The sequence below is a fragment of the Castor canadensis genome, chromosome 7, assembly GCF_047511655.1.
Source record: "Castor canadensis chromosome 7, mCasCan1.hap1v2, whole genome shotgun sequence".
Classification (NCBI taxonomy): Eukaryota; Metazoa; Chordata; class Mammalia; order Rodentia; family Castoridae; genus Castor; species Castor canadensis.
Genome location: NC_133392.1, coordinates 29,130,895 through 29,157,081, shown reverse-complemented (window position 1 = coordinate 29,157,081; position 26,187 = coordinate 29,130,895). Strand labels below are relative to the sequence as shown.

At 40.8% G+C, this 26,187-nt stretch overlaps 1 pseudogene; it reads left to right on the top strand.

The window, feature by feature from the left end:
- The first annotated feature begins 8,529 nt into the window (after positions 1 to 8,529).
- On the top strand, positions 8,530 to 25,884 carry LOC109698138 (acyl-CoA desaturase 1-like; annotated as a pseudogene).
- Positions 25,885 to 26,187: the final 303 nt, after the last annotated feature.

Genomic DNA, 26,187 nt, shown 5'->3' with positions numbered 1-26,187 from the left:
TGTGTAAATAGTGTTCACATGATGAACAATGCTATAAACTGCATGAATGGCCATACTATGAAACCATGATTTCTCTCTCACTGTTTGCTTCCTTAGAACTAACCACTGGTTCTTTTTGCTTAGTTTGCTATTCAACCCAGCCTCCCCACCAATGGTCTATATCTCTTCACAATACCTTTGGCCACATCATGTATTCTATCAGTGTACTGTCCTGGAGTTCTTTCACCTGCTCTGACCTGAGTGAGCATTCTCTGTTGCACAGTTCTTCTCCTGGAATTCTCAGCTTCATTATTCTAGTGAAGCCATTTTCTTCTGTTGGGCCATCTGCTCCTGGGTTCTGTGTGGTCTATTGGCTTGATCTATGCCATTGTTTTAGAGAAGCACATTCTCTATTAGTCTCATGAGAAACAGAATGTGTTTAAGATAGCTCTGTGTCTTCAGTTTTTCCCATATTTCATGATGATGTGCCTTGGTATCAATTCATTTCCATGCATTATCAATGACATTGACCCTTTATATCTAGAAAATCTTGTCCTTCCTGTCTGAGCATTTTTAAAATTTTGTTAATTGATAATTTTCTCCTCCTCTTTCAATTCTTTTGTTTTCTGAAATCTCCAAAATTGATACTTTATTTTAAAATTTTTTTACTCTTTTTATCCTCATTTTGCTTTGAACTCACGTGTGGTAAGACCCCATTAGAGATGGGATGGCATCATTAGCAACACCACCAACAACAGGTGTTGGCGAGGATGCAGGGAAAAAGGAACCCTCTTACACTGTTGGTGGGAATGTAAACTAGTACAACCACTCTGGAAAAAAATTTTGAGGCTACTTAAAAAGCTAAACATTGATCTACCATATGATCCAGCAATACCACTCTTGGCGATATACCCAAAAGAATGTGACACAGGCTACTCCAGAGGCACCTGCACACCCATGTTTATTGCAGCACTATTCACAATAGCCAAATTATGGAAACAGCCAAGATGCCCCACTACTGACAAATGGATCAAGAAAATGTGGTATCTATACACAATGGAATTTTATGCAGCCATGAAGAAGAAGAAAATGCTATCATTCGCTGGTAAATGGATGGAATTGGAGAACATCATTCTGAGTGAGGTTAGCCTGGCCCAAAAGACCAAAAATCGTATGTTATCCCTCATATGCGGACATTAGATCAAGGGCAAACACAACAAGGGGATTGAACTTTGATCACAAGATAAAAGCGAGTGCACACAAGGGAGATATGAGGATAGGTAAGACACCTAAAAAATTAGCTAGCATTTGTTGCCCTCAACGCAGAGAAGCTAAAGCAGATACCTTAAAAGCAACTAAGGCCAATAGGAGAAGGGGACCAGAAACTAGAGAAAAGGTTAGATCAAAAAGAATTAACCTAGAAGGTAACACACATGCACAGGAAATTAATGTGAGTCAACTCCCTGTATAGCTATCCTTATCTCAACTAGCAAAAGCCCTTGTTCCTTCCTATTATTGCTCATACTCTCTCTTCAACAAAATTAGAGATAAGGGCAAAATAGTTTCTTCCGGGTATTGAGGGGGTGGGGGGGGAGAGGAAGGGGGTAGAGTGGGTGGTAAGGGAGGGGGTGTGGGCAGGGGGGAGAAATGACCCAAGCATTGTATGCACATATGAATAATAAAAAAATAAAAATTAAAAAAAAAAGAGATGGGATGGCAAGCAAAAGTCCTAAACTTAAAGCCATAAATCATCTATTTCCTTCAATAACAAGCTTCTTCAATTTTCAGGACAAATTCCCATTGACATTCTTTTCAGGGAACATTTGTCTATGAGCCTTGTCAAGAAGAAAGGAGGGAAGTAAAGAGAAAAGAAGGGAAAGAGAGAGAGAATCAGAGTGGTTTCAAATTCAGTTTTCATAAAAACACAAACTTTGGCCAACTTGAAAATACAATCGATCAATAAATTGAACATGATATGTTGTTGTTGTTGTTGTTGTTTGGTAAAGCAATGTGATTCACTTGGAAGATCACTTACAAGAATGGTAAACTGAAGGCGCAGTCGCTCAAGTCTGTAGTCCTAGCTACTCTGGGGACAGAGAAATGGGAGGCTCCCAGTTCCAGGTCAGCCAGGGCAAAAAGTTTCAGAGATTCCATCTCAACCAACAGCTGGGCACAGTGAAATGTGCCTGTCATCCCAACAATATGGGATGGCACAAATAGAATCACAGTTCAGGCCTGCCTGGGCATACAGCAAGGCCATATCTCAAAAATAAATACATAAGTAAATAAATAACCAATGCAGTAAGGACTGGTATAATGGCTAAAGAGTTAGAGCCCCTGCCTAGCAAGTACAAGGCCCTGAGTTCAACTCTATAATGCTGCTGGGGGGAGAGAGAGAGAGAGAGAGAGAAATTTTGGTGAGATTCCATCTTGATAGAGCTGATTGTAGAAACATGCCCATCCTGAAATGTGGAATGGACTTGTGGCTCCTATAACAGGTCAAGCCTTCTCCAGTCATGACATTTGGCTCTGTGTTACTGTTTGGCATATTTTCCCATAGCTAAATTATTCATGTGCCAACTTGGCCTACAAAGTGTTTACTGGTAATCAATAATATTGTGATGAAAGGCACAGATTAGACCTGTGGGCTTTCTAAATTCTACTTTCCTAATTTCTAATTTTAGAATAATAAGGTAGAAAACAAAGTTATTGGGAATTTTCAATAAGCCTGCCCTAATATTTGCAAGCAAACGAAGGAGGTCCATATTCATGGGTTTATAAGGCAATATAATGAACTGTTAACTAAAATAAGATAGAGATACATGTGTTCCTCTTTCCTAACACATGTGCCTTCCTAATCTTGAAGGCTAGGTCTGGATTTAGAATACTCAAAATGCTTGGAGGTCAACAGCAGAAAGTGGAGGTGTGTGTATGTAGAGGTGGCCCCAGCCCCAGCTTCTAGACCCTTCTAGAGAGAAGATTCTTTCAAACTATTACAAGAGTCTATTCTCATCAAATGGACCCTCTCTTAGTATACTTGGGGGTGCAACACCACATACCAAACTGCCCCCATACATGGATACTCTATTTACCCCAGTTAGGCTCTAGCACCCAGTGCAGGCAGAACCTCACCTTGAATGAGACTCCCTTACCTGCTTAACTCCACCACCCCATTTGAGGCACCTCTGCCCTCCACCAAATCCAACCACCATGATGAGTTCTACCTTGCTTCCCATTGTAGTTTGAAATTGGTTATGGAAGAAAGAAAGGGAATAGAAAGGATATGGAAACTTGGGGAGGAGACAGGAAAAAAGAAGGAAGTGAAATAAGTGGAGGTGAAAAAGAGAATGACCAAAACTGATTTACTTTCACTATAGAGGGTATGAGAAGATCTGAATTAATCTTAATGCCACATTAGAGCCAGGCGCTGGTGGCTCATGCCTGTAATCCTAGCTACTCAGGAGTCAGAGATCAGGAAGATCAAATACGAAGCCAGCCCAGCAAATGAGTTCATGAGACCCTATCTCGAAAATACCTAACACTAAAAGGGGCTGGTGGAGTGACTAACGGTGTAGACCCTGAGTTCAAGCCCTGGTACCAAAAAAAATTCCACATTAGAAAATATTTATTTTGCACCTGAAAATGATAGTTAATAAGTACTTGTACTAACTTGTAATTATCATTCTTTTCCCTTGTTGTGAATATCAGCTCAAATTGTGATATTCATTAAACATGGATAAACTCAGAAAGGGGTTTCTGTAGGTCATATAGCAAATAGTTTGTTGAGCTAGGATGAAGCAATTTTAACATCAAATCAGTGGCCATCTTGTTCCTACTCACTTTGCCTGACTAGCTTCTACCTTTGGTTTAGAAAGGAGAGGCAGAAATGGTGTCTCCACACTGAATTGCAGTGTCCCTAATACCTGTTGGACAAAATATTCCACAGTGATCTGCAATATCTCCACTATCCCCTTCTACATGTTCTGTAATTCCTATTACTTGCACCCTGTATTGTTGAGTAAAGAAACAAATAAAATATACTACTGGAATACCCCTTCCTGTGAAGTCTTTGTTATAAGGCACATCTACTGCCTGAAAGACAGCAGTTTCTAAAGACAGAGTCCTTTAAACATTTCTTCAACAGTTTCCACCCCACTCCCAGTGCTGCGGATCAAACCAGTGTATGCTACGCATGTGCTCTGCCACTGAGCTACACCCCTGACTCAATTGAAGTTTTAGACTCTGAAGAGCCTAAAGTGTTCCACAGCAAACTTGATGAGATCACAGGGCTGCTCAGAGGACTCCAGAAAGTTCAGGAGAGTGGCTGGCACCTGACCCCTCCCAATATGACCTGTCTCTTGGGTTCCTTTTAAGAGAAATGCATCTCTCTGAACAACTGACCAATAATCTTAAAGAATTTGCACAGCAAATAATTCCAGGTTTGGATGGACTTTTTGCTGGATTCTACCAGACTTACAAAGAACTAACATCCATTCTCAAAATAGTCCATAAAATAAAAAGGAAGGAATGCTACTAAACTCATTCCATGAAGCCAGAATTATCCTGATAACCAAAATTAGAAAAGAAAACTTATAAAAACAGAAAACTATAGTCCAGTTTCCTTGATGAACATAGATGCAAAAATTCTCAATAAAATACAAACTAAATTAAACAACACATTAATAATATCATACACCATGATCAAGTTGACTTGATTCCAGGGATGTAAGGATGGTTCAACATATGCAAATCAATAAACATAATCCAGCATGTAAATAAACATATCATCTCAAAATATGCAGAAATGGCCTTGAAATATCCAACATCCCTTTATGATAAGAGCCTAAAGAAACTAGGAATAGAAGGAACATACCTCAACATAATGAAGGCTAAATACAACAAAACTATAGCCAATTTTATACCAAATGGGGAAAAATGAAAGCATTTATGGCAAAATCAAGAATGAGACAATGGATTCCAATCTCTCCAATATTCAATATAGTGCTGGAATCCTTAGCCAGAGCAATAATGCAAGAGAAAGAAAGAAAGAGATACAATTAGGAAAGGAAGAAGTCAAATATTCCTATTTGCAGCATATATGATCCTGTATTTTAAAAGGCCCTAGAGGGTGCAGTGGCTCACGGCTGTATTCCAGCTATTGGGGAAATCTAAATAGGGGAGCTGTGGTTTGAGGACTGCTCATGAAAAATATTAGATCCTTTCTCAAAGATAAAGCTCAGAGTGGTGGTACATGCCTATAACCCCAGCTTTATAGGAAGCATAGGTAGGAGGATCATGATCACAGGCTAGCCTGAGCAAAAAGCACCAGACCTTAGCTGACAAATAACTAAAGAAAAAGGCATGTTGGGGGTGGGGGTGGGGATGAAGAGCACATTGGTAGAGTGCTTGCTTAATAAGCAAGTACTGGAAAAAAAAAAAAGCCCAAAATACCCCAACAGAAAATACTTAGATCTGATAAACACTTTCAGTAAAGCAGCAGAATACAAAATAAATATACAAGAATCAGTAACTTTTCTGTAAACCATAAGGGACATGCTGAGAGACAAATCAGGAAAAATGATCCCATTCACAATAGACTCAATAAAATACCAAAGAATATACTTAACTATGGACAAAAAACAAAAAAAACCTCTGCAAAGAATACTATAAAATACCAAAGAAGCTGAGGAAGACACTAGAAGGTGGAAAGACTTCCCATGTTCATGTATCAGCAGAAGTCATATGAAAATAGCTGTATAACCAAAACAGATCTACAAATTTAATGCAATCCCTATCAAAATTCCAATGACATTCCTCACAGAAATAGAAAAAATAATTCAAAAACTCCCACAGGATCAGAAAAGACCCAAAAGAGTCAAAGCAAGCCTAAGCAAAAAGGGCAATGCTAGAGGTATCATACTACGTAGAAGCATAGTAACAAAACCAACGTCATACTGGCACAAAAACAGGCACATAGTCCAATAAATGGAATAGAGGACCCAGAAATAAGCCTATGCAGCTACAGCCATCTCATTCTCAACAAAGGTACACAAAACATAAGTTGAATAATACACAGTCTCTTCAACAAACTGAAAATTAGATATCCACATATAAAAGACTGAAATTAGATCCCTGTCTTTCACCCTGTACAAAAGTCAATTCAAAATGAATCAAAGACTTTAATGTAAGACCTGAAACTTAAAATTTTCTACTGCAGGAAAATAAGATATCTAGGCAAGGACTTTCTGAATAGGACTCCAACAGCCCATGAAACAAGAGCAAAAATTGACAAATGGAATTGCATCAGATGTAAAAGCTCCTGCACATCAAAAGAAACAATTATGAGAATAAAGATCCCCAGAATGAGAGAAAATCTTTTTCAGCTATTTACCTGAGAAGGGATTAATATCCAGAATATATAAAGAGTTACAAGGATTAACACCAAACAAACATCCAATTAATAAATGGGCAAAATAATTGAACAGTGTTGAAAAGAAGTAGGACAGTGGCTAATAACCATATGAAGTATTCAACATCCTTAGTGATAAAAAATGCAAATCAAAACATTGAGACTCCATCCTCCTCAGGTTGAATGATTATCATTAAGAAAACAACAATAAATGCTGGTAAGGATTGGAGGACAGGTGGGTGACCCTCATACTCTTTGTTGGTTGGAATATAAATTAGTGCAGCCGCTATGGAAATCAACAGGAAAATTTCTCAAAAAACTAAAAATGGAACTACCCAAGGTACTGCTCTGCTACTCTTACATTCCTTTGTTAGCCAATACAATAAATAGACATACCTTCACTTGTTTATTACCACACTGTTCATAATGACTAAGTTATGAAACCAGCCTAAGTGGCCAACCACTTAGGAAAAAGGATGAGTGGTAAAGAAAATGTGGTATATGTGGAGTATTATCCACTCAAAAAGAAGAATGAATTTATATTGTTTGCAGGAAAATGGATGGAATTGAAGATTCACATAGTAAACCAAATAAGTCAGTCTCAGAAAGACAAATACTGCATGTTTTCTTCATATGCAGATTCTAGATTTAAAAGAAAAAAGAACATAAACATAAAAGAGGGACTATTTGGGTGGGAATCAGTGGGAAGTGGGAGGGGAAAAGAGAATGTGGGGATGAGGGGAATGTGATCAAAGCACACTGAACATACATATTAAAAAGTCATAATAAAACTCATTTCTAAAATTTGCAAGAAAGTTTAAAAAGGGGAGGGGATGAGTAAAGGGAGGATAAGAAAATAATAGTTGAAAGTGAATTTGATCAAAGTACATCATATGCATGTATGGAAATATCACAATGAAACCCCTCACCTTGTATAAGTGAGTTCAACAAAATGACTATTGTGAATTGGTTTAAAGGGATCATTCAATTCCTGCTCACAATTCTTACATGCAAGTCTTCACCTGGTGCTGTTTGAAAAAACTCCATGTAGAAAACTCCAAACTTCCAATCAGACAAAAAGAAGAATTTCGCAAATGTCTCACACGTTTTAGAGGCAAGTGAAAGGGGATGAATTGCCCTCTGGGAGGATATACTTTTTTTTTTTGGGTGGAACTGGGGCTTGAACTTAGGACTTCGTTCTTGTAAAGAACCACACCTCCAGCCCAGGGCTGCCCTCTGTCTACTGGTGGTGGCTATGCACTACAGAACATGCAAGTGAATGCAAATGTGGCCAAAGCTCCTGTTGGTCTCCAGTTAATATTAGAATGGGAGAGAGGTTGGACTGAGCCATTGTGCTCCTAGGTAGGGAGGCAGGCTATACCTATGCCTGAGGCCATGGCTCATGATGCCTCCCATCCACCTGAAGAAACAGAAATACAGGATGGAGTTGTGAGCGGTGGGCATCACCATAGCTTTACACCTCTTCTCTGTGTAACTGCCCCAGTGCCTAACCATTCCTCATGCTCCATGAGTCCTAGACTTGGATCCAGCCTTACTGCTAGACTAGTCACTTTGACAATTCCAGAAAGAAATCTCAGGAGCATCCCAAGGATGCAGAACAGAGGCTTGGTAACTTGTGGAAGGAGAGAAGGCAGAAAGGGGAGTGAGGAACTGACGGTAAAGGGAAGAGCAGATTGAGCAGATTGCAATGGTAATAACAGGATGTGATGGCATCAAATTGTCTTTAGCCAGTGACACACCAGAGTTGACAGAATAATGATTAGCATTTTCTCAGGGTCAGGAGCAGGAGCAATGGCAGGAGCAGGGCAGGAGTTGGGTAGGGGCAACACAGTGTTGATGTTTGCAACATCCAGGTCCCTGGCTTGGTCCCTACCTGGCTTTTCTCTCCCCTTCCCTCTCCAGTCCTCACTTCTGCACTAGTTGCCTAGGCCAGCCAGCTCTGTGCACCTTGCCCCTTTTGGCAGTGGAAAAAAGGTATGTGGGGAAATGCGGAACATGGTTACCCACTGCCAGCTGCATTCTTTAAATTCCAAGCTCAGAGAGGTTGAGCAAGGACAGCCATCAAACCTGTAAGGCACAGTGAAGGGTTCTGAGCCCAGCATCCACTTGCTGCACACAAGCTGCCTTCTGCCCCTACAGGCTCCAACTCCACTCAGCAGCCTCAGCCCTGGGAAAGTCTTCCTAGCATCTGAGAACCAAAATGCCCGTGCATCTGCTGCAAGAGAAGGTGAGATTCCAAGCAGTGACTCTGCATCAGTGTTGGCAGCTCAGGTTGGGCCTCTAGCAAATTGGTGGTGGACAAGGGACCTGAGAGCTCCTGGGAGGACTCGCCATCTTTGTAAAGTTGTGCTGACCTCCGTTGTTTTGGAATGTGCACTGTAATTTGGGAACTTGATCCTCCCACTCTCTTTCTTAAACTGATTTTTAAAATTCAATATTACAGTAAATTTAGTTACAGATCAAGTCAGTTTTAACTTGTAATTAATGAAGAGGGCACCATATATTTCTTCGAAATAAAATTAAACCTCTATTGGGCAATTGCAAAAGCCTGACTTTTTGAAAGATGGGAACAAAGAAACAATTTTTTAAAAAATTGATCTGTTAACATCAGGTTGCTTCCAACTACTTTTGTTAAGAGTTAAAGTAGAATGAATTTCTTAATTATGCTGACTCAAGTATACTGAAATCTCAGGTTTCCTAGGGAAAGTGTTCTGTTTGGGGATCTATCTGCTTCCTTAAAGTCTCAGTTTGATTATGTGGCATTGAGCATGAGTGACTCCATTTTGGTTTGTTCTGATCTTTTGGGGACTAGTACAGGAGCTCAGTCCAAAACAATGGACTCCATTAATTTTTGCTTAACAATTCCTTCCTTTTGGGCAGGCGCCCACCAAGTGAAAGTGTAACCAAAATCTGGGGCATTGGCACCTCTCTCAGACACCATGATTTGGGGGTTCTGGTCTCCTTATCTCATTCACAGGTCATGGTGCCCTCATGATTATGCATTCCTTTGAGTTTTGTTTTGTTTTATTTTGCAGCACTGGGGTTTGAACTTCGGCTTCACACTTGTTAGGCAAGTGCTCTACCACTTGAGCCACACCGCCAGTCCTTCTTTGAGTTTTGTTGTTCCAGCTGGTAGGATACCATTTGACATTCAACAGATGGCTTTGTGCAAACATTTAAAACTATTCAGAAAGTATAGCACACAATAGAAACCCATATTATGAGGTTGTGGAGAATAATATAATACCAAGGCCTTCAGTTATGCTGCCGAGAGAACACCCTTCCTGCCTATATGTGGTCCACATACAGGATTCACCACAATGCCTAAGTCCATAAGCAACACATTCAAATTGCAAACCAGGGTGTAAAGGTGACAACTTCATGCTGTAGGTCACTTTTCTAAGATGTCAGAACAAAACTCTTCATCATAATGAGACTCTCACCTCTTGTTATTTTAACTTGCTAATGCCAACCTCTTTTAGTTGGCAGGCTAATGTTATAATTAGAGTTTCACAATCTGTAGCTTCTGTGGGTAACATAATCAGGATCTGTCCTGTAAAACCCACCCCCAAAAAAGACCTTTTCTTGGAAGGGGGAGAAGCATTTGAGACAGGGTCTCACTATTTAGTCTAGGCTTGCCTTTAACTCAAGATCCTTCTGTCTGTGCCTACTGAGTGCTGGGATTAAAATGTGAATATTACTCCTTTCTGGTTATTTTTTAACTTATCAGCACTAGAAATGATGGCACTTACATGTAATTCTTCAAGAGGACAAAACAGGAAGATTGCAAGTTCAAGGTCCTCCTGTACTACCTAGTTTGTGACCATGTCTCAAAAAAAAAAAAAAAAAAAGAAGGGAAGGGGAGGGAAGAGAGAAAGAAGAGGAAAAAAGTCATTGAAGCACACAAACCAAAAATGAAACTTAGTGTTCACTCTCCTTTCTACTTCTACAAATGAAATGAATCAAGCAATTCATTGTCATTGTATATTCTGCTCTTGGTTGGATTTATAGTTTTATGAACTTAAATATCTAGAAGATAACAAACCTGTTTGTCTAGTAAATCTAGGTTAAAAACAATTGTGCTGTTATTATAATTAATTAATAGTGACAGTTCTGAAGACATGCTGTAACTGAGTGCAATGGGTTTGGAGCCTGGTAGATGCAAAGCAAAACAAACACTACCAAGACATAAAAGAGTAGAGGAGCTTTTATTACCTGCAGCAGGTAAGGAGAGCTTGGGAGTTTTTTCCAAAGCAGTGTGCTCCTTGAACAAAGGAAGCATGGGATTTTATTTGGGGAGCTATACATATTCATACAGGAGAACACTTTAAGGAAGGCACATTCTTGAGCACGCTCAGTTTCAGATCATAATTACAGAAGATGGCAGCCACATTTTGGGGGCATGCTTAGCTCAAGACCATTTAGCATATATTTTAAAGGTTAAACAATTCTGAAGGCAGGTGGACAGGAATGCTTCTGGGCATGCTCAGATTGCTTCATAAGTGTTGGCAGAAAATAAAAGGAAAGGAAATATTAAGGGACATAGGAGTTTGCCCCCAAAGTTGCCTGCCTCAATTAGCACCTAACAATTTCTGCTGTTTTTATCAAAAAAATTTAAGACTAAAAAAAAAAATTTAAGTCTAACTTCAGATCACATGGACAAAAATGCATTTGAATTCATTTATATTTTTCCAAGAAAATATTTATATGTTTATATTTTTCCTTAAGCCAATCACACAGAGTTTTTTTAAAATAAATTTTGGCAACATTAAGTGATGTAGAAATGTGTCACATATACATAACATAATGTACAGAGATATATAAACATACAGTTAGAAACAGATCTTATAGCATTTGACACTTTCTTAAATAGTTTCTCTCCTTCTCAAGCCTATGTTCCAACTATCTGTTCCATTTCTCTAACCAATAGTTGCCATGCAACCCTCAATTTGAACAACCAAGGAGTTGACTCCTGGGTTGAAATTTTGCATCTCTAAGGCATGGGGAAAAAATGCAATGTGTTTTTTAATTTTTATTTTATTCATATGCGCATACAGTGTTTGGGTCATTTCTCCCCCCTTCCCCCACCTCCTACCTTACCCCCCACCCCGCTCCCTCCTTTACCCCCCATTACTCCTCAGTACCTGGCAGAAACTATTTGGCCCTTATCTCTAATTTTGTTGAAGAGAGAGTATAAGCAATAATAGGAAGGAACAAGGGTTTTTGCTAGTTGAGACAAGGATAGCTATACAGGGAGTTGACTCACATTGATTTCCTGTGCATGTGTGTTACCTTCTAAGTTAATTCTTCTTGAACTAACCTTTTCTCTAGTTCCTGGTCCCCTTTTCCTATTGGAGAAGTTGCCTTAAAGTATCTGCTTTAGTTTCTCTGCGTTGAGGGCAACAAATGCTATCTAGTTTTTTAGGTGTCTTACCTATCCTCATATCTCCCTTATGTGTTCTCGCTTTATCGTGTGATCAAAGTTCAATCCCCTTGTTGTGTTTGCCCTTGATCTAATGTCTGCATATGAGGAAGAACATACAATTTTTGGTCTTTGGGGCCAGGCTAACCTCACTCAGAATGATGTTCTCCAATTCCATCCATTTACCTGCTAATGATAACATTTCGTTCTTCTTCATGGCTGCATAAAATTCCATTGTGTATAGATACCACATTTTCTTAATCCATTTGTCAGTAGTGGGGCATCTTGGCTGTTTCCATAACTTGGCTATTGTGAATAGTGCTGCAATAAACATGGGTGTGCAGGTGCCTCTGGAGTAACCTGTGTCACAGTCTTTTTGGTATATCCCCAAGAGCGGTATTGCAGGATCATATGGTAGATCAATGTTTAGATTTTTAAGTAGCCTCCAAATTTTTTTCCAGAGTGGTTGTACTAGTTTACATTTCCCACCAGCAGTGCAAGAGGGTTCCCTTTTCCCCACATCCTCGCCAACACCTTTTGTTAGTGCTGTTGCTAATGATGGCTATTCTAACAGGGGTGAGGTGGAATCTTAGCGTGGTTTTAATTTGCATTTCCTTTATTGCTAGAGATAGTGAACTATTTTCATATGTTTTTTGGCCATTTGAATTTCTTCTTTTGAGAAAGCTCTGTTTAGTTCACTTGCCCATTTCTTTATTGGTTCATTAGTTTTGGGAGAATTTAGTTTTTTAAGTTCCCTGTATATTCTGGTTATCAGTCCTTTGTCTGATGTGTAGCTGGCAAATATTTTCTCCCACTCTTGGGTGGTCTCGTCAGTTTAGAGACCATTTCTTTTGATGAGCAGAAGCTTTTTAGTTTTATGAAGTCCCATTTATCTATGCTATCTCTTAGTTGCTGTGCTGCTGGGGTTCCATTGAGAAAGTTCTTGCCTATACCTACTAACTCCAGAGTATTTCCTACTCTTTCCTGTACTAACTTTAGAGTTTGGGGTCTGATATTAAGATCCTTGATCCATTTTGAGTTAATATTGGTATAGGGTGATATACATGGATCTAGTTTCAGTTTTTTGCAGACTGCTAACCAGTTTTCCCAGCAGTTTTTGTTCAAGAGGCTGCTATTTCTCCATTGTATATTTTTAGCTCCTTTGTCAAAGACAAGTTGGTTATAGTTGTGTGGCTTCATATCTGGGTCCTCTATTCTGTTCCACTTGGTCTTCATGTCTGTTTTTGTGCGAGTACCATGCTGTTTTTATCGTTATTGCTTTGTAATATAGTTTGAAGTCAGGTATTGTGATACCTCCAGCATTGTTCTTTTGACTGAGTATTGCCATGGCTATTCGTGGCCTCTTGTGTTTCCATATAAATTTAACAGTAGATTTTTCAATGTCTTTAATGAATGTCATTGGAATTTTGATGGAAATTGATTTTTTTTATGCTATTGTAAGTGGAATTGTTTTCATATATTCTTTCTCAGTTTGTTCATTATTAGTGTATAGAAATGCTAATGATTTTTCTATGTTGATTTTATATCCTGATACTTTGCTGTAGCTATTGATGGTGTCTAGGAGTTTTTGAGTAGAGTTTTTTTGGGTCTTTAAGGTATAGGATCATATCATCTGCAAATAGGGATATTTTGACAGTTTCTTTACCTATTTGTATTCCTTTTATTCCTTCTTCTTGCCTAATTGCTCTGGCTAGGAATTCCAGTACTATGTTGAATAGGAGTGGAGACAGTGGGCATCCTTGTCTAGTTCCTGATTTTAGAGGGAATGGTTTCAGTTTTTCTCTGTTAAGTATAATGCTGGCTGTAGGTTTGTCATATATAGCTTTTATAATATTAAGGTACTTTCCTTCTATTCCTAGTTTTCTTAAGTTTTTATTATGAAATGGTGTTGGATCTTATCAAAGGCTTTTTCTGCATCTATTGAGATGATCAAGTGGTTTTTGTCTTTGCTTCTGTTAATGTGGTTTATTACGTTTATTGATTTTCATATGTTTAACCACCCCTGCATTACTGGGATGAAGCCTACTTGGTCGTGGTGAATGATCTTTTTGATGTGTTGTTGAATTCAGTTTCCCATTATTTTATTGAGGATTTTTGCATCAATGTTCATTAAGGAGATGGCCTACAGTTCTTCTTTTTGGAGGTGTCTTTGCCTGGTTTTGGGATAAGTGTAATACTGGCGTCATAAAATGTGTTAGGCAGTTTTCCTTCCCTTTCTATTTCGTGGAACAGTTTAAGGACAGTTGGTATCAGTTCTTCTTTAAAGGTCTGATAGAATTCAACAGAGAATCCATCAGGTCCTGGGTGTTTTTTTGGGGGGAGACTCTTGATTGCTGCTTCAATTTCATTTTGTGTTATAGATCTATTCAGGTGATTAATATCCTCTTGGTTCAGTTTTGGATGACCATATGTATCTAGAAATCTGTCCATTTCTTTAAGATTTTCTAATTTATTTGAATATAGGTTCTCAAAGTAGTCTCTGATGATTTCCTGGACTTCCATGGTGTTTGTTGTTATCTCCCCTTTTGCATTCCTGATTCTACTAATTTGGGTTTTTTTTCTCTCCTCATTTTAGTCAAGTTTGCCAGGGGTCTATCGATCTTGTTTATTTTTTCAAAGAACCAACTGTTTGTTTCACTAATTCTTTGTATTGTTTTTTTGGTTTCTATTTCATTGATTTCAGCTCTTATTTTTATTATTTCTCTCCTATTTGTTTTGGGATTTGCTTGTTCTTGTTTTTCTAGGAGTTTGAAATGTATCATTAGGTCATTGATTTGGGATCTTTCAGTCTTTTTAATATATGCACTCATGGCTATAAACTTTCCTCTCAGGACTGCCTTAGCTGTGTCCCATAGGTTCAGGTAGGTTGTATTTTCATTTTCATTGATTTCCAGGAACTTTTTAATTTCCTCTTTTATTGCATCAATGACCCATTGTTCATTAAGCAATGAGTTATTCAGTTTCCAGCTGTTTGCATGTTTTTTTGTCTTCATTTTTGTTGTTGAGTTCTAGTTTTGCAACATGTTTTAAGAGAGACTTTATGCCACATTGCCTGTGATCAGAGATGAATTTAGTCTGTGGACTTTTCTGGTTGTCTCTAAAAGTGATTTGGGTAGACAAAACACCCCTTTTCCTAACTGTATTTTATGCACTGTTTTCCTTTAATTTGGTCACTCTGGAGAAAAGCTATGAACTCTAGCCCCACCCTGAATGTCCTACCAAGATCTAGGAGAAATTCAAAAGCCTGTTTGAAATAACCAGTTGAATGGAAGAATGGCTTAATTTGAGACTAATTTAATTAGATAGATTGTTTCCATGTTAGCTTCCATTTCCTAATTGGATTACTGAGGTAAGGGCAGTAACTGGCTTTAGCTCTGAGATCTTGACCAACTTGGCCAATGAATTTCCACAACCTATGTGTAAGAAAAAGAAACAAAGAGAACGACAGGATACAAAATCCCTGTGAACTTCCAAAAGCCCTGCAGTACCATAGTCTCCCATTATCCACAGATTCATTTTCTGCAGGTTCAATTACTTGTGGCCAGCTATGGTCCTAAAATACCAAATGTATAATTCCAGAATAGATAGTTCTTAAGTTTTACCCTGTACACCATTCTGAGTAGTATGATGAACTCTCTCACTGTCCTACTCCATGCTGCATTGGACAAGAATCAGCCCTGTATTCCAATTCACTTTGTAAGTGCTCTCCACACGTTTGTCACTCAACAGCTAGCTTGGTTATCAAGTTAACTGTTGCAGTGGCATAGTGCTTGGATATGGGGTTTGGTTTTATCCACAGCTTTAGGGATCCTCTGAGGTCTTGGAATATATCTCCTGTAGAAAGGTGGGCATACTGAAGTTGCCATTAAATGCCATTTTCTGTCTATGAAACTGGTGTTTTAGGTCACAGTCCCAACTCCAGGGGTTCCACATGTCAAGTCTGCGCACTTGTCCCACAAGGTCAAATAAAGGGACAGGAATTGGTGAAGAACAAAAAAAAAGAAGGTTTATTATGCATCACAGGCACACCACAGGAAGAGGCAATATAAGCACTTCAGCCTACCTTCAGGGTATAGACTTAAGCCTCAGGTTTACATGCAGAAAGAATTTGGGGTGGGGTGAAAGGTATGCATAATTTTTAATTATTTCTGGTCAAAATATGGCCTGGTTGAACATTGTCTCGATCCAGGCTTTGGGAGGGGTTCTAGAGAAATTGTTATTGTTTGAAGGGAGCAATCTAATCAGGATAAACAAGTTATTGTTGCCTGGTGTATGGTCTATCCTTGTAGAGTCTCTGCTATTCTTTTCTTCTGGGCAGTTTTCCACAAACCTTCCTTGTAAAGATGTTATCACTCAGTCCTGTCCTTCTCTGATTCCAAGATGGCTGCAAGGTGAATGGTTCAGAGCAATGATAGGTACAAAATGGAGACAGAGATGCTAAATTTATCTTCTGCTTTTATTTAAATTATGGGCCTAAGAAAGGAATCGATGTTTTTCAGCAAAAGCAGTTTTTGAGTACCTGTTATATCTGTCCTGATATGACACCTGAGGCCCCTCTATAGGATCAAGTCCTGTTTCTGTCTGCTCTTGCCAATGACTGGTCAGGCACTACAATCTAAAAAGCTGACATCACAAACTAACCCCTAGTATGCTAGCTCAAGGTCATATGTTCCTCACAGCCCTGAAACCTTGGATTCAAAACCCAAACATCATGGGCAAAAAACAACAGAGTTCAAGAGAGAGGAACTTAGAGACATTAAGTTTCCCTGAGAAAGACAGGAGACCTCAAAACAGCAGCCTCTTCTGCATTTCTCATCAGTGTCCTTTAAGTCCCTTTGCCAATTTGCTAGACAAGGCTCATGAATCAAGGCAGACTCCATTCCATAATGTAGAGTGAAAGCCCCAACCGGAGAACAGCACCAAGAATGGGTGGATAAGAGAATAATAAAATATATATATATTCATCGGTTCACATCAAGTTGCTTTAGGATGTGTTTTTGAACAAGTTAAAGACAGAGAACTTCCTTGTTATGCTGACTGGGATGCATTGGAATCCCCTCTTGTGAAACACTTGTCTTTGTGGATTTAGCTGTTTCCTTAAAGTTTCAGTTTGATTATGTAGCATTTATAATGAGCGACTGTTTTTTGCATTGGTCTGGTCTGCTGGGGCCTAGTGAAGTAATTTAATCCAAAACAATTGGCTTCTCATAATTTTTTTTCTAACAAGGGCCCCCAAATCCTGAGTTTGTTGGTGCCTTATGGGTTTCTAGATGACTTAATGCTGAGGAAGACAGTTGAGAGCTCCAGAGAGAACCTGGCCATTATTTGTGAGATGTACTGCCGTCAACTGGTAAGAATGTGCATTACAGTTTGGGCATCTTAGTCAAATGCTCTACCCCTGAGCTACACCCCCAGTTTGGATTCACACTTGTTTCACATGCTATAAAGAACAATCTTAACCTTTATGTGTGCAAATGGGGTTTCATTTGTGGCTACCTGTGCTGTATCTCACCCTTTCTTCTTCTGGCCCCTCCCCTTGAAGTTTTACCACAATCTATCTGCATAGTTTCTGCAGACTTTCTCTTCAACCTCACTGTAGTTAACCCTGGCACTGGGGCAGAGTCTGTGGCTCTGCTGCAGCCTTCCCACCTAAGTACAGAAGGAAGAGCCCTCTGCTGCTTTCCTAATTAGGTATGACCTCCCCTCCTTAGATCTCAGCTCCTACTACACTACCACAACAATCACAGTGTCATCCTCTGGGGATCTGCAGAACATAAAACAAAAGCTGGAAAAGACTCTCTATGACTTGAGAGAAGACATCGCCCTGAAATGAAAGAAGACCTACACGACCCCACGTACCAGGATGAGGAGCCCCCCCTGCCGCCACCTCGCCCAAGCTTGAGTATGTCTGGAGAAACATCATCCTTATGGGTCTGCTGCACGTGGAGCCCTATATGGGCTCACACTGGTTCCCACCTGCAAGTTCTACACCTGGCTCTGGGGTAAGCAGCTTCCATTGTCCTGAGCCAGTAATCAGGTTTTCCCTGTTCTTTATTGAGGTGAGGGCTCACACAAGACAGCATCCACTCTCTGTCAAGATTTCCCAGGCATTTCTGTTAGGTTCATGGGTGGCTGACTGGGCTGGGAATAAAACATAGTGGAAGTGGGATGCAAGAGTGTCAGTTCTGGTGATCACCTAACTTGAGTATTTGAAGGCTAGTCCTAAAACCATGTACAGGGGAATTTGAGGGGTGGACAAGTGGCAGACAAGAAGTTGTCCCTGATAGAACTTGCCACAAGAGAATCAAGGGTCTTCCTGTGAGGCACGGGAAACTGGTGCCAGGGCAGGAACTTCATGGGAAACATGTCAGTCCTACTCAGGAGACAGAAAGGGATGAATGCAAAGGGGGTTATCCACAAAAATATTTGAAACTGATCCCTGGAAGATGAGGTTGGTTTGCTCTGGAGAAGGAAGAAGGTGGCTCCTATATAGTTCCCCCAACCTCTAAGGACCTATAGACCTTTTCCCTCTCCTGCCTTTCAGCTCCTTAGCTTCTTGAACATCTCAGAGACAGATAGGACCCACCCCAAGAGGACAGAAGCAAATTAATTCATGCACCTGATACTGGCTAAAAGTATGGCATATGTTCGCTTCTACCCCACCTGCATGCTCTTCAAGCTGTTGTTGTATCTTAACAATCTAAAGGCCTTCAGACAAGATGAAAGGGACCCTGCCCAAATTAGTCACTCCAGCAAATCCACAAAAACTTGCCTCTGCATTTGATCAGAGCACAAGCTGGTCCTCTCCTTGGTCAGGATGATTTCTGTCCACTTATAGGCCAAACACCCTTGTAAGTCTTGCCTGTGTTCCTACACAGTTGGTTCAGGCTCACCTCTATCCTTTCTATGTCCAAAGTTCCCACCTCCAGCAACATCTCTAAGGGTCAGGGGACAGCTGTTCCTCACCCCAAGCCTAAAAAAGACAGAGAATATGGCATCAAGAAAGCATCTTTGACATGCTTTCCCAGATGGAACTTGCCTCTTGGAGACTCCCCCACTGTTGTGTCCTGCAGTATATTTGTTCTATTTATTCAGTGGCCTGGGCATCACAGCAGGGGCTCATTGCCTGTGGAGCCACCGGACTTACAAAGCATGGCTGCCCCTGCGGGTCTTCCTCATCATCACCAACACCATGGCATTCAGTTAAGAAGATGGTACTGCCTCACTCTTGTGTCTCTATCCTGTGGATGGTCCAGGGCAGAGTACAGAAGATCAGTGTGTGGAGCAGAGCCCCACAGGACAGCCATGACCCCTTCCAGTCTCTAGGTTCACCTCAAGTACAAGGTCAGTATTGAGGTCTATGAAACCTGGTATGCTTCAGAGCCACTGGGAAGGAAAACAGGTGATAAATAGGAAAGGCTCTCCAGACATAGGTCATTTTTTATCTCAAGGTCCCTGCAGTATCACACAGTGTGGCTGTTGTGGTCCTTTAGCATAAAGAGCTAGACACTGACCCTGGTCTCCTGGACAGTCAGTGGACATTAAACTCATGCTTAGGCCCTGCCAAAATGGAACAGAAGGTATATATGGCACATAGTCAGGAGGTCTATTTAGCAGATAACAATAGCAAACACTCCTATGGCAGTGACTTTGTGCCTGATATTGTGCTAAGCACTTGTCATAGATTAACTCACAATCAGTTTAGGAGGTAGTCCTATTATTCTGCTGTTTTTACAGATGAGGAAATAGAGGTTGCATAAGCCAGAATCATCGTCCTACCTGGGGCAGCCCATGCTGGCAAAGTCAGCCTTTGAGGTTGCTTGAGACACAAGTTCATACCAGTGACAGAATGAAGGGAATTGGTGAAGGGAACTCTCATTGCTATTAGCTTTTAGCTTGTAGCAATGGCCACAAGATAGCTTGTGTTGTGAGGTTCAGCTTGGAGAAACAGGAAAACAGGACCCCAGTTTGTTCCCTTTGTCTGGTAATCTCTGAGGCACTTAGCACATGTGCATTATCATCTGGGCCCTGACACTTTTTGCCCTGATGCTTTTGTTATCCTTGTGGGGCAAAGGGAAGGAAGAAGCATGTCAGTACGTTTTTAAAGGGATGGGAGAGTGGAAATGGGCTCATGGTCATGTGTTAAATGCTGGCCTTGTTCTTGATTTGGGTACCTGGCATGTGGAAAGGCATCATGATGGAGTTCCTGAAGCTTTATCCACAGGCCAGCACCCCAGGATCCCAAGACCACCTGCCCTATAGTCTCTGTGCTCATGGAGTAGGCACCCCACGAGTACCCTGCCTCACATTCCTTGATGAGGAACCACCATGTTCTTTGCTAATGAAGCTGCCAAGCAATGTGCTTTACTCCCTTCTCCCCACCACACAACCTTCAGGAAGCAGCAGTGCTAGTCCTGTGCTCTGGGACTGGAAGTTGCTTTTCCACATAAGCTCCAGGGGCAAGTGCTCAGAAGAGGGCAGGTACCCCTGCCTCCTTTGGAGCCAGTCTAAAAATCTATGAGGTTGGGCTGAGAGTCTTGGCCCTTGCAGACATCTGGGCATTGTGGAATCCTCCCTGGAGGGTGTCTCTCCTCAGGTCTGAGTTACCCTTCTCTGCCCTTCCAGAATAACGTGTATGAATGGGCCAGAGACCACCGTGCCCACCACAAGTTCTCAGAAACACATGCTGATCCTCATAATTCTTGTCATGGCCTTTTATTCTCCCATGTGGGTTGGCTGCTTGTGCACAAGCAACCAGCTGTCAAAGAGAAGGGTGGTTTGCTAGACATATCTGACCTCAAAGCTGAGAAACTAGTGATGTTCCAAAGGAGGAGAGTGAAGGTAGAATGGAGCTGGGGTTGAGACACTGAGAATGTGGAATTTGGCAACTCTGCTTCTTTTAGAACTTATAAAATAATAGCTGAAGGAGTTACTGAATTTCGATGTTGAAAATCATGATCTCAAACACCACGTTTTAATGGTTTGGATTGTTCCTTTCAGAACAACCAATTAAATGCAACAAATGTTATCTGACCTGGAACTGTGATGTACACAAAAACTAATGTGGCTGAGTTGTTATTTTCAAGGAGTTTTTAGCCTATTGTGATGGAGGGATAAGGCAAGTATCTAAATAAGCATCATATAAGTCAGAATACGGTCTATGTCACAGAGGTAGAAAGAGGAGGGGGATGGCTTAGTGAGGATATCCATGGAAGGGCTAAAAACAAAGTATCATTGGAATTCACCCATGTATAGAGCCTCTTGCAAGTGTGGGTGGGCAGGGACAGTGCAAACAGAAAGCATGGAGTGAGCTAAAGCATGCAGCATATTCCTGAAACACAATCCTTCTGCTTGAAGTACAGGGTATGATTGGAGGATGGACTGCAAAGATAGACTGATGTGGTTTCTGTGGAATCCTAGATGCAGACTTGGGGGTAATTCAGTAGACAACAGGGAACCACTAAGTGTTTCTCTAGCACCATCTGGCACAGTCAAAGGTATACTTCAGAGAAGCCACTCTCAGGACAGGTGAAAACAATCATGAAGTCAGAGAAATGAGAGGCAGGGACACAAGATACACAGTAGGGTGGATCCACACTAGGAAAGCAGTGGCAGCAATGAGAAGGAGCTGGATGCAGGGAATGTCAGTGACATAAAAGTCGAAGATGTAACTGGGAAGGGATAAAGACAATCAAATAAGGATGGGGACAGAGCCTCCAAATGGACAGAGATCTGAAGGTGGTCAAGGACAGTGAGTATACCTCCTGCAGGAAGAGCAGAGCAAGTGAACTAGGGGGTTGGCACTTAGCACACTCTGAGCCAAAGATATTAACTGGCAAGAGAAAGGAGCCCACAGACAGACAACAGCACAGGCAGAAGAATTTAGCTGACTTGGTTGTGATTTGACCCTGAACAATTTGATCCTTATTCTCTCATGAAAAAGAACAATGGATTTTAAGTCAGGAGATAGTCATCCAATTCTTCCTGAACTGTTTCATAGTGAGGCAGTCCAAGGAAAGGCATTAAACAAACCCACAGAACCTCATCTGAAAACTGATATAATAACACTATGTGCTCAGATTTTCCACTGATTTCCTCCTGCTGTTTTCTAATCCCTGTGTTCACAGTGTAGGGAAAGGCAGAGACCAGCCTAGTGGAAACTGACAATCCAAGTGGGTGTTTATCTCCACAGACTCATTGTGTCATCTCTCAAGGTAGGTACTACACCCCTGGTGTCCTGTTGATGTATATTACCCTGCCCACACTGGTGCCCTGGTGTTATTGGGGTGAAACTTTTCTACACAGCTTGCATGTTGCTGCTTTCCTGCGATGCACCACAGGGCTCCATATCCCCTGGTTGGTGAACAGTGCTGCCCATCTCTATGGACATCACCCTATGACAAGAACATTGACCCCCAAGAGAACATGCTGATTTCACTGGGAGCTTTGGGTAAGTCAACAGTGCACAGCAAGGCCACATCTAGTGATCTGCCAATTAGGGTATTTGCCTAGGAGCCAGAGAGAGAAGGTGAAGTCTGGTTTTCTGGGGGGTCTTTTGTTTTGTTTTGGTTTTTGGCAGTACTATTGTCTGAATGCAGAGCCCTGCACTTGTTGGCAAGTGTTCCACCACTTGAGTCAAGCCCCCATGCTCTTTTTGCTTTATTTTTCTGATTGTGTCTCACTTTTTCCCTGGAGCTGCCTTCTGATGATGATCCTCCTACCTAGGCTTTGTGGAGCTGTGATTACAGCTGTACATGACCAAACCCAGCTTGTTTTTTGAGCCAGGGTCTGGCCTCGAACCAAGATTCTCCCACGTTCACCTCTAGGTAGCTGGGATTATAGATATTGCACCATCATGCCTGGCTCTCAGGTAAGTGTTTTTATGATTACTTTGTGTCTCAGTTCCTCTACATTAAAACTAAGGTCACTACATTAGAACACCAATATGACAGTAAGGCACAAGTTTTACCTTGCTAAAAAAAAATAATAACACTGCCTTTGGTTCTATAACCATCTCCAAATGCTATGTACACAGAGTCATTTTAAGTTTGGCTTTCTCCATTCACCTGTGGGCTGGACTGCAGTCTTGCCTGGGGCAAGAGATGCACTAATAGAACAGTAGGGGCAACAGAAGGACCAGTAAGTGTAGTGTTGTATATTTAACCAAGCTATATAAAATGTGGAAGAATAATTATGCCTTGTGCAATTAACTTCAAATATGCCACTCTGAAAGTATTTTTTATCTCTGTGCTGTGGCTTCATGAATTACCCCTTACACCATTTCAGGTAGCATTGTGTAGGTTCTTGCTTCAATAAACATTTTAAAAATATCACCTATACGCCCAAATTCTGAGGTTTTCATTGAAAAAGAACAATGTGGACTGGGATGTGTCTTGCATTATAAATGGAACTATAATTAACTTTCCCAATTCCAGCCTATTTCTGACTGCCTGTGCAAAGTGGCTGCTGATTAACTACTTTGTCCCCATGGTCATTCTTTCTTGTTCTATCTTCCCTCTATCTCACCATTTGCTCTCCTCCAGCTGTTTCTTGCCAGTCTAAACTTTTTGCTTCTTGAATTACCTTCCCCACAGTCATATGCTCATCTTCTGTCTGATCACCATGACCTTCCCCTAAGCCTACCTCACGATATCTTTTGCTGCACCAGTTGTCACATATAAGCCTTGTCTTCATTCTTCTCTCCCTTATCTATTTCTGTGTCTCATTCCATTTTCAATCTGACACCTATAGATCTGGTGAATGCTCACTCAGAACCTCACTATGAAAGCCTGAGTGGAAATTAGCAACCTGTGTCAACACCCTTAGCCTTGGTTTTATCCCATCTCCTCTGAGTTCACACTATGAACAACCCAGTGTACAGAGGGGCACATAACCTTGAGAGTCATTTGCTTGGCAAAAAGTTCTTCCCGTGCTTGTATTCATAGCATTCCTCCTCTATCTGGGAAGAGGCACATTTTTATCTTCAAAGGTAGAATGGATTCACTTATTAAATGTTCTTTCCTCTAACTAGATAATGGTCTGTAGGAATAATTAAAAAGAAGAGTCCTGCCAAGAGTTAGCAAGCTGTGCAGTTTCCAAACATTTACCTACTATGGTATTGTCCCAAATCCAAATAGGCTTATTTTTCTTTCAGGCAAGGTGAAATGCCCATCCCAAGAGTTATCAGAATCTCAGAGGTTAGAGGGAATCTCTAAGCTTTTTCAAAAATGTTCTATTTTATCAGCACCTCCCCTACTTCATGGTCAAAGCTGAGATATTAAAAGCCAGAGCAACCCACAGTGAACCAACAGTGTCAGGGAACTCTGATCCCTGGCTAGGTCTCCCTTTCTCTGACTTTTGGCTGCTATTGCCCATTCTTTCGAAACCACCGAGCCTTATAGACAGCAACAGTGCCATGGGGAAAGGCATGCTACTTCCTCACTGCTGTTTTTCTGGACCCACCTCAGTCCTGAAGGCATGCACACAATCACAGAGCCTGTAGGGTCTCAGACCAGCACTGACTGAGCTGTGGCATTTTCCAATGTAAAGTGTTTTCCCACAGAGTCAGCTTCTCCCTTTAGCCTTAGGTTTTCTTCCAAAAGGCTCTTGGACACCATGCGCAGGATCTCTAGACTGCTTGAGATGTCTCTGAGGTCATCTATTTGATTCAAAGTAGAAAACACTTGGTTCATCCATTCACTTGACAACAGCAGGTTTCTCCAAGCACTGAGGTAGCTGCTAGGTAAGAGGTGTGCACAGATGAAGCAGCAATCCATCGAGCTCCAGGCGAGCTCTTCGCTTTTGTTCCAAGCAAGGGATTCCACAACTACCACCATTCCTTCCCCTATGACTATTCCACTGGAGCCTCAACTTCACCACATTCTTCATCGAATGCATGGCTGCCTTTGGGACAGAAGAAAGTATCCAAGGCCACCATCTTTGCTATGATTAAAAGAACTAGAAGATGGAAGCTACAAGAGTGGCTGAGATTTGGATCATCTGCATTCCTCTTCCAAAAGCCAGCCTAGCAGAGATTTAATGTTCTATGGATTAACTATTGAGTTATGCTACCAGGAGGGTAAAGATTATGATGTCAACTCATTCCAGTAAGTATCTTATAAAATGCTCAAGCATTAAAAAACAATAACCTTCCTTTATGATGCCAAGCTGATGTTACTTTCTTCTTGTATTCCCATTGGCCTTTACTTTTCTTTTTCCTATCCTCTTCCTTTGTCTTCTCCTTCTTTGCTTCCCAGACAAGCAACTGGTCAACTGTAGGTTGGTATCTACCTTCAAAAGCTTAGCAACCTTTCTAGAGTCTAAATCAAAATTTTTGCCCCAGATAACTCCTTTTCTATGATCTCTATTGAATTTCAAGGTAGATGGCTCAAGCTAGAGATGTAACAAAATCATCTGTTAGGTTCCTGTTAATTTTCATGAGCCCATGCTTTGCTAGATTGGAAAGGGGAAAGAACTTTATTTGGCACAGAGCTTGCAAAGCAGGTAAATTATGAGAGGACAGAGTCAACATGCAGGGTGTAATTCTTAAATTATGATGGTGTTCAGGTGGAAACGAGCCACAAGGAAGTTCTTTCTGAGATCAAACACAAATACATGGAGTAAAGACATAGAGCTCCTCGACACATTAGGCTTTCCTTTCTCTCTGACTGAAAATATAATAACCATGGAGATGGTGATGCTGTAACACAGTAGCATATGGATATTTCTATATAGTTTAGTCTGAGAATAAAAGTATTTACATAGGAGCAAAAATAGTTTCTGCTGGGTAAGGATCTTATTTTCCTTTAATAACAAGATTCCTTATTTCATAGAACAAAAAGTCTTAATTTGGCTGTGTCCAGAACTGATGGGTATAGACCACACAGAATGCTTATCAGTCCATGAGCTGCTCATCCAACTCCTTTCATTGCTCTCTTCTGCCATCTTCATGTTACTAGTTGCTCCTCTCACAGTAATGAGATGGCTGTGGCATTTCAAAACATTCAAAACAAGAAGGGTTTTAGAAGGTGCAGTTGAGTCAACCAGAATATATATATAGTCATAAATACTCTGCCTGCCTCTTGGAAACATTTCAGTATACTTAGCTCTGAAAGAGGGTTCTTAAAAAACCTTGAAGTAGAGGAGAAACTAGCTGTGTTGCCTATTCCTCCTATTTCCTTGCAAGAGATGGAAAGGCTGAAGGGAAGCATCTGTAGGAAGCTCCTAAAAGATAACTTTCCAAAGGAAGGACTCTGAAACACAGCCAGGGGATTCAGAAGATTTTGAGTAAGCTATTACATGTCTCATTAAATAAATGCATTGTTGTGTTCCTTTG